This window comes from Oncorhynchus mykiss, chromosome 25 (genome assembly GCF_057628025.1).
Source record: "Oncorhynchus mykiss isolate SJ-2025 chromosome 25, ASM5762802v1, whole genome shotgun sequence".
Taxonomy (NCBI): domain Eukaryota; kingdom Metazoa; phylum Chordata; class Actinopteri; order Salmoniformes; family Salmonidae; genus Oncorhynchus; species Oncorhynchus mykiss.
The window spans coordinates 89,095,142-89,108,650 of NC_143046.1; the positions used below are offsets into that span (position 1 = coordinate 89,095,142).

Genomic DNA, 13,509 nt, shown 5'->3' on the forward strand with positions numbered 1-13,509 from the left:
AAATTCGAGCCAATGTCTTTTATTATTAAGTAGTTGAATTTGGTGAGAGTGACAAACTGAAACGTTTTAATTTTCGTCCAAAAAAAACAACTTTATAATCGAAGGAGTGCCTTTGTAACGGCCGTTGGTGGAAGAAGGTGAGGACCAAAGCGTTCCTCATGTTTATTCGAAACTGAACACTAAAATGCAAAACAACAAAGAGACGACCGAAACAGCTCCGTCAGGTGCAACAGACACTAAACAGAAATTAACTACCCACAAACACAGGTGGGAAAACAGGCTGCCTAAGTATGGTTCTCAATCAGGGACAACGATAGACAGCTACCTCTGATTGGGAACCATACCAGGCCAAACACAGAAATACAAAACATAGAATACACAACATAGAATGCCCACCCCAACTCACGCCCTGACCAAACCAAAATAGAGACATAAAAAAGGAACTAAGGTCAGGAGGTGACAATACCCCCCCCCCCCCCCCCCCCCAAAGGTGCGGTGGCGGCCCTGGTGTGGGATGTAGACCCCACTCCACCTTAGTCATGGCCCACTTAAGTGGCGCCTCTGGAGTGGCGACCCTCGCCGCCGACCCCGGACTGGGGACCCTTAAAGCGAATAGGAGGGAGACTCTGGCGGCTCCGGACAGGCGGACGGTTCTGGCGGCTCCGGACTGGAGAGAGAATCTGGAGGGAGCAGACGGAGAGACTGCCTGGTGCGTGGAGCTGCCACAGGACCCGCCAGGCTGGGGAGACCTACAGGAGGCCTAGTGCGTGGAGGAGGCACAGGATGGACCGGGCTGTGGGGGAGCACTGGAGCTCGGCCTTGGCACCACTCCTCCAGGCTGGATGACCACTTTATCCCGGCCCTCCAGAGTGCAGGCACAGGTTGAACCGAGCTGTGGGTGAACACTGGAGATCTGGTGCATACCACTTGCACCTCTCCCTTAGGCTCAATGCCTACATTCCGGCACGGGCAGAGCGCAGGCATAGCACGCACTGCACCCTCCCAACGCCCCGGAGACACAGTACGCAGCGCCAGCGCAGGATACCTTGGACCGAAACGGCGTACTGGAGACCAAACACGCTGGGCTGGCACAACACGCCCTGGCTGGATGCCCACTCACGCATGGCACTTGTGGGGGGCTGGCCTATAGCGCTCCGGGCTGTGAGCATGTATTGGCGACACCGTGCGCTTTACTGCATAACACCGTGCCTGAGCAGTACTACGCTTCTTCCGGTAAGCATGGGGAGTTGGCTCTGGCCAATCTCCCCGTGTGCCTCCCCCAACATTTTTGGGGGGGACTGCCTCTTGTGCTTGTTGCGCTGCCTTACCTCATATCGTCGCTGCTCACCTTTCGCTGCCTCCAGTTCTTCTTTGGGGCAGCGATATTCCCCAGCCTGTGCACACATATTCCTCATGCAATGTGGTTGTGGCTAGATAGATAGAGTACAGGCTAGGGGTAGGCAACTATACTGAACAAAAATAGAAACGCAACATGCAACAATTTCAAAGATTTTGCTGTGTTACAGTTCATATAAGATAATCACTCAATTGAAATAAATGCATTAATTCTATGGATTTCACATGACTGGGCAGGATGCAGCCATGGGTGGGCATAGGCCCAACCACTTGGGAGCCGGGCCCAGCCAATCAGAATGAGTTTTTCTCCACAAAAGGGCTTTATAGCAGACAGAAATACTAATTTTATTGTCCCCCCCGCACTTCCAAATTCTCTAATACGACATTGTATTATTATTATGGTATTATGGTCGAGAAATTAACATTAAAGTCTCTGGCAACAGTGGCCTGGGTTGGCATGGTTACTTGTGGTCTTCTGATGTGAGTCCGGTTGGACATACTGCCAAATTCTCTAAAACAACATTGGAGGTGGCTTATGGTAGAAAATGTACATTAAATTCTCTGGCAACAGCTCAGGTGGACATTCCTCCAGTCAGCATGCCATTGCACGCTCCCTCAAACTTGAGACATCTGTGGCATTGTGTTGTGTGACAACTGCACATTTTAAAATGGCCTTTTATTGTCCCCCAGCACAAGGTGCACCTGTGTAATGATCATGCTGTTTAATCCCACCTCTCTCTCTCTCTATCCTCTCACTTCTTTCTCTTTCATCCCACCTCTCGCTCTCTCTATCCTCCAACTTCTTTCTCTTTCATCCCACCTCTCTCTGTCTCTCTCTCTCACTCTGTCTCTCGTTCGCTCTCTCTATCACCTCTCTCTCTGCTGAAGTATGACCCACTTACAGCCCAGCTAATCTTCTTCCTATGTGTGTGAACTTGTGTGCAATTAAGTGGCAGGCAATAGTAGACACGCAGGCCTGCAAGGAGCAGAGAGTTGTCTATCCCTATGTTTAATCAGCTTCTTGATATACCACATCTGTCAGATGGATGGATTATCTTGACAAAGGATACAATTCTCACGAACAAGGATGTAAACAACATTTGAGAGAAATTGTCACGCCTGTTCCCGCTTTCCCTCTCTGGAGCTCGAGGGCGCCAGGCTGAGCTTCATTACGCACACCTGTCACCATCATTACACGCATCAGCGCTCATTGGAATCACCTGCACTCCTTCATGTTTAATTGCCTTCCCTATATCTGTCTGTTTCCTTTGTTTCATCCCTGTGTCAGCATTATTGTCTTCCCCTGTCCAGATGCTGTTTGTATTCTGTTCCTGTCCGTATTCTGTTCCTGTTCGTGTTCTGTTCCTGTCCGTGTTCTGTTCCTGTCCGTGTTCTGTTCCTGTCCGTGTTCTGTTCCTGTCCGTGTTCTGTTCCTGTCCGTTTTCTGTTCCTGTCCGTATTCTGTTCCTGTCCGTATTCTGTTCCTGTCCGTGTTCTGTTCCTGTCCGTGTTCTGTTCCTGTCCGTATTCTGTTCCTGTCCGTATTCTGTTCCTGTCCGTGTTGCATTCAACTTTCACTCCCTGTATTTGCTTCTCGTCTCCAGCGTCTGTCCTTACAGAAATACGCTTTTTTTGTGTGCGTATGGAACATTTCTGGGATCTTTTATTTCAACTCAAGAAACATGGGACCAACCTTTTACATGTTGGGTTTATATGTTTGTCCAGTGTAGATCAGAGGGGAAAAGGAAGAGAGGCTCACCTTCCAACAGGTGGAGTGTTTTGTTGTTGTTTAGCCCAAGCAAGGAGTTTTTGTATGTAAGTCAATGACAGTATTGAATCTGGTCAAAAACAACCTTCATTGAATATTCAAAAAAGGATTACAATAATTAGATGTATCCACCAATCCAGAGAAAGGATAGGCGGGAGCTAGACAGCCCGCAGTGCGGCTTTGTGGACAATGACTCCCATTGTCAGGGCGGAGAGAAATATACAGTGTTCTTGAATATGGTGTAATTGCAGACCACAATTCGGGGAGTTTCTTGATGTGGGCGTTCCTTGACATCAGGAAACTCCTATTGGTCAATTCAGGTGTTACGATGGTTTCTCCGACACAGATGATTTGTTTACATGGCAGGTTATGATAATTAACGTGTCAGGTTAAGTGAGTTAGCGTTGCAGGTTAGGAGAATGAGGTTAAGTTGAGGAAAACCTAAGGCTTAGCTACAATGCTACAGTTGTCTATAACTGTTGTCCCTGATGCAAAAGAAAAGGCCACGGACCAATGGCAAGCATCAATGGGTGTACCTTGATATCAAGAAATGCTGATTTTAGAAAACGCCCCTAATTGCAGGTCTGCAAGTACACCCTTCTCGATTTTTGTAACATAATTATAATAATTTGTGTCCAAAAAAAGTATAAATAAAATGTCATACCAAGGATGTGACAAATGGACAATACATTTTAAAAAACATTTAAACTGTAATTTTAAACTGTAATTTTAAACTGTAATTTTAAACTGTCATTTTAAACTGTCATTTTAAACTGTCATTTTAAACTGTCATTTTAAACTGTCATTTTAAACTGTCATTTTACACTGTCATTTTAAACTGTCATTTTAAACTCAATCAAATTTCAATCAAATTTATTTTATATAGCCCTTCGTACATCAGCTGATATCTCAAAGTGCTGTACAGAAACCCAGCCTAAAACCCCAAACAGCAAGCAATGCAGGTGAAGAAGCACGGTGGCTAGGAAAAACTCCCTAGAAAGGCCAAAACCTAGGAAGAAACCTAGAGAGGAACCAGGCTATGTGGGGTGGCCAGTCCTCTTCTGGCTGTGCCGGGTGGAGATTATAACAAAACATGGTCAACATGTTCAAATGTTCATAAATGATCAGCATGGTCGAATAATAATAAGGCAGAACAGTTGAAACTGGAGCAGCAGCACAGCCAGGTGGACTGGGGACAGCAAGGAGTCATCATGTCAGGTAGTCCTGGGGCATGGTCCTAGGGCTCAGGTCCTCCGAGAGAGAGAAAGAGAGGAGGAGAGAATTAGAGAACGCACACTTAGATTCACACAGGACACCGAATAGGACAGGAGAAGTACTCCAGATATAACAAACTGACCCTAGCCCCCCGACACATAAACTACTGCAGCATAAATACTGGAGGCTGAGACAGGCTAAAACTGTCATTTTAAACTGTCATTTTAAACTGTCATTTTAAACTGTCATTTTAAACTGTCATTTTAAACTGCCATTTTAAACTGTCATTTTACACTGTCATTTTAAACTGTCATTTTAAACTGTCATTTTAAACTGCCAAATTGCAGCTGTGCTTCTACCAGCAACGGTTTGGGTCTCACAGCCGTAGCCACAGCTATTACCAGCGAATCAAATGGCTCCCCAGACTATTTGCATTGCCCCCCTCCCCCTCTTTTACGCTGCTGCTACTCTCTGTTTATTATCTATGCATAGTCAATTTAACTCTCCCTACATGTACATATTACCTCGAGTAACCTGTGCCCCCCACACATTGACTCTGTACTAGTACCCCCTGTATACAGCCTCCACATTGACTCTGTACCGGTACCCCCTGTATATAGTCTCCACATTGACTCTGTACCGGTACCCCCTGCATATAGCCTCCACATTGACTCTGTACCGGTACCCCCTGTATATAGTCTCCACATTGACTCTGTACTGGTACCCCCTGTATATAGCCACCACATTGACTCTGTACCGGTACCCCCTGTATATAGCCTCCACATTGACTCTGTACCGGTACCCCCTGTATATAGCCTCCACATTGACTCTGTACCGGTACCCCCTGTATATAGCCTCCACATTGACTCTGTACCAGTACCCCCTGTATATAGCCTCCACATTGACTCTATACCGGTACCCCCTGCATATAGCCTCCACATTGACTCTGTACCGTAACACCCTGTATATAGCCTTTCACATTGACTCTGTACCGGTACCCCCTGCATATAGCCTCCACATTGACTCTATACCGGTACCCCCCTGTATATAGCCTCCACATTGACTCTGTACCGTAACACCCTGTATATAGCCTCCACATTGACTCTGTACCGGTACCCCCTGCATATAGCCTCCACATTGACTCTGTACCGTAACACCCTGTATATAGCCTCCACATTGACTCTGTACTGGTACCCTCTGTATATAGCCTCCACATTGACTCTGTACCAGTACCACCTGTATATAGCTTCCACATTGACTCTGTACCGTAACACCCTGTATATAGCCTCCACATTGACTCTGTACCAGTACCACCTGTATATAGCCTCCACATTGACTCTGTACCAGTACCACCTGTATATAGCCTCCACATTGACTCTGTACCGTAACACCCTGTATATAGCCTCCACATTGACTCTGTACCGGTACCCCCTGTATATAGCCTCCACATTGACTCTGTACCAGTACCCCCTGTATATAGCCTCCACATTGACTCTGTACCGGTACCCCCTGTATATAGCCTCCACATTGACTCTGTACCGGTACCCCCTGTATATAGCCTCCACATTGACTCTGTACCAGTACCACCTGTACACAGCCTCGCAACTGTTATTTTACTGCTGCTCTTTAATAATGTTTTAATTTAACACTTATTTTTCTTAAAACCGCATTGTTGGTTAAGGGCTTGTAAGTAAGCATGTCACTGTAAGGTTCTTGTACCTGTTGTTTTTCGGCGCATGTGAAAAATAAAATTGTATTTGACAACCGAAGAACCCTTTTGGGGTTGTACCTTTTATCGACAAAATTGTGTAACGCTTGAAACTGTTGTTATATGGAGTGCCTTGTTATTCAGAAAACAGAATTATTGATTTATAGATAACATTGACTCAATCAGTAAGTTGTTACGTCATATTAATTGGACTTGCAATTGTTCCACCATGTCCTCTTATCTTCTCCAGCAGTTCTGTGACCTGGGGACTCATTTTGAAACGTTGCGTACGTACAAAATATACCCTAAAACATGCGTGCGCCAGTTTTCAAACCAAATTTGTCATTTATAAACACTGAGCTTGACGTGTGTGCTTAGCTTCCCGCAAACTTTAGACCGTGTGTATGTACCGTTTCTAATAGCGTCGCAAGCAGGCAATAGAGTGGCGCAGTGGTCTAAGACCCTCCATCCCAGTACAAGATGTGTCACTGCAGTACGTGGTTGGAATCCAGGCTGCATCACATCCGGCTGTGATTGGGAGCCCCGTAGGGCGGCGCACAATTGGCCCAGCGTTGTCCGGATTTGGCCGGGGTAGGCCGTCATTGTAAATAAGAATTTGTTCTTAACTGACTTGCCTAGTTAAACAAAGGTTAAACTTTTTTATTTTTTAAATAGCCTACTATTTTCTGTAAATGGGAGATGTGATGACATGCTTATTTATAACAAAAAAAACAGGTAAATAAAATAACAAGATGTGAGAAGAGCAAATACTTTTTTTTTTCTTCATCTTTGCACTCTAAAATAGTTCGAAAATATTTCCTATTTCAATACCATGATCATTGCTGAATAAATTCCTCACTTTTTCTGAGTGTGATCGTTTTCACACTGGCAAAGTAGGCTATAGGCCTTAAACGTCTCTCATTTAATTGGACACACTTTACAGTAGTAAACAGCCTAGATGAACTAGAGATAGACCACAGGTCCCAAGAGTGGAGTGGCAACAAAACCAAAACATTTCTGGGGCCTGTAGTTTTTCCTGATCTGGTCACCTAACCAGGTAAAACTCCGGACCTTATACGATATGACGTGATTCATCTGTTGTAAAAAGATGTCATATGAGACCCAAATTTTTCTAGTCATATCATATGGTTTTAATAAAACTCCTGTAAAAACTCCCGGTCTTGGGGAGGATGAAAACCCTGTCAAACTGCAGCTAAGGACTAGGGTTTTTTTCCCTATAAACAGACACAGAGAAAGCAACATATGATTGGACAATAAAAAGCTGAGCTTCCTGTATGCAGGTTTGAATCGTGTAGTCCTGCCCTAATCAACTGTAGGACTCAATAAAACATTAACTCAGTCTGTTAGCTAGTGTGTTAATTGGTTTATTCCAGTTAATCATTTTGGATTGAGAAAGTGTAGGTCATCCCAAGTTTGAATACAAACCAGTTTTCACATTTTTTTATCACAAACAAATGGGATATAAATAGCCCACACACAATGATACAGCTTAGTTTATCCTGGCCAGCAACCTGGTCTCAGTGCATTTTGTATTATTCTGTATGTAAAAACCCGAGACCCCACATTTAGGGGTATGTAAACATTTCGTAAACACTAAACACAACCCTTATTTGAAGTGTTCCTAAAAACCTCTGTGGGGGGGGGGAAATGATTGGTGGGAAAATGATTGGAACCATTTCCTTGTTTGACCTCTAGGTTTTATGGGTATTATGACTGTTACTGTGGTACTTTATGAGACCAGGCTTCGTGATCTGGTCTTGTTCAGTTTATCTTGTGCTGCCAGCATGTGGGCAACATTAAAATAAACCCAACCCACGGAAAACAGTTATGGCACCTTTCATTCCACGTACATGGATTCCTATCATCTCACAAATCTCCGTTTTGAACGAGATTGACTTTATGACGCAAACGATCATATTTACACGTTCAAGTCCATGTTGACACTAGAATAAATGTTTCTGACTCATCAATACCACAGAGGCCGTTTAAAAAAATAAAATAAAAACATTTAAAAGTGCTTTTTTTTAGTGGCAGTCGTTCTTTAACCATGTGAGGAGTTTTGTATGGGAGGGGGAGGGGGGGCAATGAAAGTGTCAGGATCAAATGAATTACTATTTTGATACATGAGGCTTATTTGATCTAATGGAAGTTTCTTAATGATTAGGTTGGTAAGACGGTATTGACACACAGTAAGTGTGAAGCAAGTGACATCCAGGCAACTGAGAAAAAATACACTTTATGTCGGAGGAGGCCCTGTTGAAATTTGAGACGGTCTACGCATATTCAGTATCTCACTCTCCATTGAATACGGGTGTGGCGATACTGATGATTTGTTGCCACGGATGGTTTGTTTATATAACAGGTTAGGTTAATTCACATGGCAGGTTAGGAGAATTAACGTAGCAGGTTAGGTTAATTCACATGGCAGGTTAGGAGAATTAACGTAGCAGGTTAGGAGAATTAACGTAGCAGGTTAGGAGAATTAACGTAGCAGGTCAGGTGAATTAACGCAGCAGGTTAGGAGAATTAACGTAGCAGGTTAGGAGAATTAACGTAGCAGGTTATGTGAATTAACGTAGCAGGTTAGGGAGAATTAACGTAGCAGGTTAGGAGAATTAACGTAGCAGGTTAGGAGAACTAATGCAGCAGGTTAGAATTAACGTAGCAGGTCAGGAGAATTAACGTAGCAGGTCAGGAGAATTAACGTAGCAGGTTAGGTTAATTCACATGGCAGGTTAGGAGAATTAACGTAGCAGGTTAGGAGAATTAACGTAGCAGGTTAGGAGAATTAACGTAGCAGGTCAGGTGAATTAACGCAGCAGGTTAGGAGAATTAACGTAGCAGGTTAGGAGAATTAACGTAGCAGGTTATGTGAATTAACGTAGCAGGTTAGGGAGAATTAACGTAGCAGGTTAGGAGAATTAACGTAGCAGGTTAGGAGAACTAATGCAGCAGGTTAGAATTAACGTAGCAGGTCAGGAGAATTAACGTAGCAGGTCAGGAGAATTAACGTAGCAGGTTATGTGAATTAACGTAGCAGGTTAGGGAGAATTAACGTAGCAGGTTAGGTGAATTAAGGTAGCAGGTTAGGAGAATTAACGTAGCAGGTTAGGAGAACTAATGCAGCAGGTTAGAATTAACGTAGCAGGTTAGGAGAATTAACGTAGCAAGTTAGGTGAATTAACGTAGCAGGTTAGGAGAATTAACGTAGCAAGTTAGGTGAATTAACGTAGCAGGTTAGGAGAATTAACGTAGCAGGTTAGGAGAATTAACGTAGCAAGTTAGGTGAATTAACGTAGCAGGTTAGGTGAATTAACGTAGCAAGTTAGGTGAATTAACGTAGCAGGTTAGGAGAATTAACGTAGCAGGTTAGGAGAATTAACGTAGCAGGTTAGAATTAACGTAGCAGGTTAGGTGAATTAACGTAGCAGGTTAGGAAAATTAACGTAGCAGGTTATGAAAATTAACGTAGCAGGTTAGGAGAATGAGCTTAAGGTTATGAAAAGGGTTAAGGTTACGCCTCAATCACACGGATAAGAGTTTATTGCTCAAAATTAGTAGCAGCATCATCTGGATATGGGTACAACAAAAGTTCAACGTTCACCTCCTGCTACCATTTCAAGCATACAGTTTGACACCTTGATCACACCAACAGAGCCAGTTGCCTTTTGGTCCACCAGAAGTACATTCATTTCCAATGGAACGCCTTGCAGCATTGTGTTGCAGAGGTAGTTTCAGTGCATTCTGTGTGGTGCATATGTTGGATTTATCGAATTTATGCTATAAGTATATGGCTTGACAGAAATGGTAACAGAAGGTGAATGTTGAACTTTTGTAGCACACCAGATAAGGCTGCATACTATTTTGCGCAGGGGGCTAGTAACCCCCTAGTTCGTTACGCACCACACAGAACTCACTGCGACTTCCTCTCCAACGCAACGCTGCGAGGCAAACGCAGCGTTCCATTGGAAAATAATGTACTTCCGGTGTACCTAAACGCAATGACACTGTCGGTATGATCGAGATGTCAGGTTGTCCACAACTGTTACCACAAGATAGAGCTCTAGGCCTACTCCATCTAGCAACGGTAGAAAAGTAAACAAACCAGATCATCAGAATCTCAGCACAGGAGTTTGACGTCAACAGCCCTCATCGATTGTTCCTATTGAAATTCGACACGGGCTATGCATATTCATGAGGTTATCATCTCACTCTCCATTCAATTACAGGCGGTTGACGGTCAACACCCCTCATTGAATATTCAAGTCAGTATTCAAATACCGAGATGTATCCACCAATCGAAAGAGAGGAATAGGCGGGAGTTTAACAGACTGCTGTCCCGCTCTGTGGACAACGAATCCCATTGTTAGGGCGGAGACATAAGCATCTCGTTATTATATCCAGTATCTCTGGGGTGTATTCATTACGTCTTGCAACGGAAACCGTTAAACGTTTAAGAAGCAAACGGAAGCGAACAGAGCAAACGCAATGAAAGGTGGAGGGACCTAACTGAATTTGTCTAGTAGAAACTTTCGTTTCTGTTGAAAAATGATTTGCAACAAAGGCAAAACAATTCGGAACAATTCAGAACTTTTTGCAACAGGCGCAACGTTTTGCAACAGAATAAACGTAATGAATACACCCGTGGTATAGCCTATCTTGCGCGAAGCTCTCTTTTAACCTTTGAACTGCAAGCGAAATCAGCTGATTTCGTCACATGACATAGCTCTCTAGCTTGGACACTGTGCGCTAAGCATAACAATTCGGAAGAGGGAAAAAATAACAGTGAAATATTATAAAAAAGGAATACATTCACATCGATAGAAAGTAAGTCAATGTAAGTTAGTTGTTTATTACGCATTGGTTGTTCTTGATCATCTAATCAGCATGATGTGTTTATGATTTAGTCGGTTAACTTACGTCTTTCATGAATGCAATGCCGTTTCTTTTGACAGCTAACGTTAGCTAGCTGGCTATTACTTGGATGATGCTTTTGCTCTGGCAGTAATGTTGTCTCATGATGATGTAGGTCGCGTTTCTTTTTAACAACACTCAAATAAGCACGAACCTTATTGTAAAAAAACGAAACTAAAATATTTGCGCAACATGCAACAATTTCTAAGATTTTACTGAGTTACAGTTTATGTATGGAAATCCAGTCAATTGAAATAAGTTCATTAGTCCCTAATCTATGGATTTCACATGACTGGGAATACAGATATACATCTGTTGGTCATAGGTATGGAGGGGGTTGTGGATCAGAAAACCAGTCAGTATCAGGTGCATTGGAGGCTCCTCCTTAGTGAATTTAATAAACGTAAAATTGTAAAACATAAAAAAAGTTTATATTTTTAGACAAAACTATACTAAATATATTCACGTCACCAAATAATTGATGAAACACTTCTTTTTGCACTAAATGTCTACAGTAGCCTCAGCAGCACTCTGTAGGGTAGCACTATGGTGTAGTCAGAGGACAGCTAGTTTCCGTCCTCCTCTGAGTACATTGACTTTAGTACAAAACCTAGGAGGCTCATGGTTCTCACCCCCTTCCATAGACTTATACAGTAATTATGACAACTTCCCGGAGGATGTCCTCCAACCTATCAGAGCTCTTGCAGCATGAACTGACATGTTGTCCACCCAATCAAAGGATTGGTTAATTAATCTAGTACTGAAAGCATAAGCTACAGCTAGCTAGCACTTAGTAGTTGAAAAAGAAAGACAATAGTTGAACAGTTTTGAACAAATGAATGGGGCCCGCCAGTATAACTGCTAAACTGCTTTCTGACTGTACACTGTAACCTTACTTCATGATTATAGCAGGTTTACTAACACGTTAGTTCTATTAGCTATGTTGACTATGAGGTTACTTTAGCTAATATGGTGACAACAATGTAGGCTGTGTGTAGTGGTTATGATATGGTTTGGCTTGGAAAGTTGTATTTTTTTTTGCCTGGTCACATCCAGCTGATTTGCATTGAAGTCCACAAACGAATGGAAAAGGTGAGAGGAAGAGAGTGAATAGATGTGAGAAGGAATACCACGTGGCTCCTATGAAAGTGAACTGTGTTTTACGCGTGATCAGTGGTGTATTCATTCTGCCGATTCTGTTGACAAATGTTTCTTAAACAGAACGAAACGAAATAAACATACCTGAGTTTGTCCAATAAACTCTCGTTTGCAACCGTTGGACTAATAATTACACCCTAGATCAGCTAGATGCAGGCAAGAGTGTGCAAGGCGGTATTGAATGTGTCACTCACTGTCCATGTGTCACTGTCTGTCACCTCAAATTATTATTTCGACCTATGTGCACCTACGTTGTAAACTTTCATTCATAGGCTAGGTTGTATCAACCTCATGATGGGTATAGAGAACATTAGAGTATCATACAGTAGCCTAAACTTATCAATGTTACATTGAACCTGGTGAATGGAATATGAATGACAGTCATCCAATATGCTGTAAAAGAAATAAGGCCATGCTCACGAAGAAAAAAAAAATATTGTCCTCATCTTAAATGACACCGACTGCCACTAATCAGGTGTGACCACCATTTGCCTCACGCAGCTCGGTACGTCTACTTGGTGTGGAGTTGATCAAGCTGTTGATTGTGGCCTGTGGAACGTTGGTCCCACTCCTCTCCAATGGCCGTGCCAACTTGCTGTTTTATTGGCTGGAACTGGAAAACAAGCTGTTGTACACGTCAATCCAGAGCATCCCAAACATGCTCAACGGGTGACACGTCTGGTGATGGCTGAATGGCACGAAAAGGGGCCTCGGCATCTTTTTTTATTGATATCTCTGTGCGTTCAAATTGTCATCAATAAAATAGAATTGTGTTTGTTTTATGTAGCTTCTGCCTGCCCATACCATAACCCCACCGCCACAATGGGGCACTCTGTTCACAATGTTGACATCACAGCAAATCGTTCGCCCACACAACGCCATACACGTGGTCTGCGGTTGTGAGGCCGGTTGGACGCATTGCCAAATGATCTAATAAGACATTGAACGTGGGTTATGGTAGATAAATTAACATAACATTCTCTGCCAACTGCTCTGGTGTACATTCCTGCAGTCAGCATGCCAATTGCACGCTTCCTCAAAACTTCAGACATCTGTGGCTTTGTGTCGTGTGACAACTGCATATTGATGACCGACAGGCACGATTCGGTCTTAAGTAAGAACACTTTATATTGTGTTTTTTAAAAATGTTTTACATTGGATAAAAGTAGAGACTCAGAGATAGAAAATGCTATATTATACACTACAGTTGAGGAACAAAGGGAAAGTCGTTCTGCTTTGAAAGTTGATCAACTTGTAAACTTACTTTTGAGAAAATGCCCCTTTCAATGTTTTGGTACCTACTGGAGAGATCTTCTTTGTCTACACCCATTCAGCATCGTTCACATCCTCCTAAGCTTTAGCCCCACCC

The 13,509-nt window shown here is 43.1% G+C and overlaps 1 protein-coding gene across 2 annotated transcripts in view; it reads left to right on the forward strand.

Annotated features, from left to right (window-relative positions):
• The first annotated feature begins 10,490 nt into the window (after positions 1-10,490).
• zfyve26 (zinc finger, FYVE domain containing 26) overlaps positions 10,491-13,509 on the forward strand; it is a 112,412-nt gene continuing 109,393 nt past the window's right edge. The window contains exon 1 of one of the 2 annotated variants that reach the window (XM_090221387.1): positions 10,491-10,895. The gene's annotated coding sequence lies outside the window, so the exon portion shown is untranslated. Of the gene's footprint in view, positions 10,906-13,509 lie in introns of both variants that reach the window. The other variant, XM_090221389.1, reaches the window with a different exon arrangement.